Raw genomic sequence first — 2,224 nt, forward strand, 5'->3', positions numbered from 1 at the left:
GCCCAATCCCCCAGCGCACTTTCATCCGGAGCACTCTGCACCACAGCTTCACCCAGTGCAACCTCCGCTGCACCTTCACCTTGTGCAGATCGCGTCGTACGTCCTCCTGGTCTGGATCCCGCTGCTCACACACCCTGCCGAGTCCGCGCCGCGCCTTTACATTATCTAGACCAACTTCGCCTCACCCTGCATAACTGAAACTGCAGTTCTCCTCCCAACTACACACTACCCGAAACCATGTGTATTCGCTTCTATCGTACTCGGTCCTTTTCCCCAAACTTCTGCACGTTGTCATGAATCCCTCATGCCCGTCAACGCCATTACAAATTTATCTTGCCCATTTAACAACGCGCATTTATCCCGTGCAGTTCTCATTAATATTTCCAAAGCCGTTTTACTTTTTCGCCGTCAAATAATATCGTGGATGGATTTTTATTTCACATTTTATTTCAGTCTGGGGGCGAGTGGAATCAAGGGGACATGGGGAGAAGTTGGGCACAGGTTACTGATTGTGGATGATCAGCCATGATCACAGTGAATGGCGGTGCTGACTCGAAGGGCCGAATGGCCTACTCCTGCACCTATTTTCGAAGTTTCTATGTTTCTATGAATTATGTAGATAAAGAAAACAGTTCGTTGACGCGTGTTTTCCAAGCTATGGCTTCTATCCCTGTTGTCACGGCTGACTCCAATGACTTTGTAACAAGAGTTATTGTTTTTATGGAAACACACAACGTGCAAGTATAACTCATCAGGTCAGGCAACATCCTTGGAGAACACCGTTAGATGTCGATGAAGCCAAGACCTTCCCATTGACCCACGTGGACTCGCTCCTACTTCCACCCTCCCAATTCCCCATTCACGTACATTCCCTCCTCTAGCTCATCCTCTGGCAACTCTTCAATCCTCTTGAATCAAACGTTTTGATAGTTTCATCTCTCGCGTTTGTCCAAGCATCTGCCCACTGACGCTCCCGCCTGTGTTCACCTCCTCCCTGACACGCTTTGTTCTGCAAATCCTATCTTCCGCCTTTCATTTCCCCCTACAATCAGATGAAGAACCGCGCCGACCGGAAATGTCACCTACCCATTTTCTCCAGGATGCTGCCTGACCCGCGGAGTTACTCCCGCAGCTTGTCTTTTTTTTCTGGAAAAGCAGTTTCTGCGGCACGTTGTTTCCACAAGTCGTCGTTGATCTCTGCTGTGAATTTCGTCCTTTCTTTTTTCTTTCGCTTGCAGTGAACATGCTGACGATTCTGATCCTGTCCCGAGGGAGGTGCGGCCTCTCCAAGTGCATCACTCGCTACCTGATGGGGATGTCAATGGCCGATCTGCTGGTCATCATCACCGACGTCTTATTGAGAAGAGTTGTTGTTATGTATTTTCCACGTTCATTCCTGAACATCACGCCTGTCTGCTCCACTAATTTTGTCCTCGCAGCTGCAGCCACGGTAATCTCCGTCTGGTTCACGGTCGCGTTCACATTGGATCGATTCGTGGCCATTTGCTATCAGAATGTGAAAGCAAAGTATTGCACGTGAGCGTGTTTAGCTGTTTAATAAGTGTGCCCTGGTATTTTACAATGGACCCAGAATACAACGTGGACAATATACGCTGGGGCTGCATCTGGAAACAGGCTTACTTAATCCTAACTTCATGGGCTTCATTTGAGGTGTTGATGTACAGCCTAATATCGTGGGTCCCGTTCTTTTTGTTGCTTTTGCTCAATTCACTGACCGCCAGAACGCATTTTAATATCCGGTCGAGTCCGCAAAGGGCTCAGCGGCCGCAATACTGTAGCTAATGACCTGGAGATGGAAAACCGAAGGAAATCCGTCATTCTCCTCTTCTGTCTATCCGGCAGTTTCATATTGTTATGGAGCACATCTGTTGTATATATATTGTGCGAGCGTGTTTTCGGAATGCCGTATGTTCCGGGCAATGACTTCGAATCAATCGCGTTCATGCTTCAGTCTCTGAGTACCTGTACAAACACGGCAATATATGTTCTAACACAAAGCAAATTCAGAGAGCAGATGTGGAGCGCCGTGAGGTACCCACTATACATAATTGTGAAGATAGTGAAAAATATCAATGATCCTTAGAGAGAGAGAGAGAGAGAGAGAGAGAGATGAGAGAGAGAGAGAGAGAGAGAGAGAGAGAGAGAGAGAGAGAGAGAGAGAGAGAAAGAGAGAGAGAGAGAGAGAGAGAGAGAGAGAGAGAGA

At 47.7% G+C, this 2,224-nt stretch overlaps 1 pseudogene; it reads left to right on the forward strand.

The window, feature by feature from the left end:
- Positions 1-1,315: 1,315 nt before the first annotated feature.
- LOC144611157 (putative G-protein coupled receptor 139) lies at positions 1,316-2,104 on the forward strand (annotated as a pseudogene).
- Positions 2,105-2,224: the final 120 nt, after the last annotated feature.

The sequence above is a fragment of the Rhinoraja longicauda genome, chromosome 39 (genome assembly GCF_053455715.1).
Source record: "Rhinoraja longicauda isolate Sanriku21f chromosome 39, sRhiLon1.1, whole genome shotgun sequence".
Taxonomy (NCBI): Eukaryota; Metazoa; Chordata; class Chondrichthyes; order Rajiformes; family Arhynchobatidae; genus Rhinoraja; species Rhinoraja longicauda.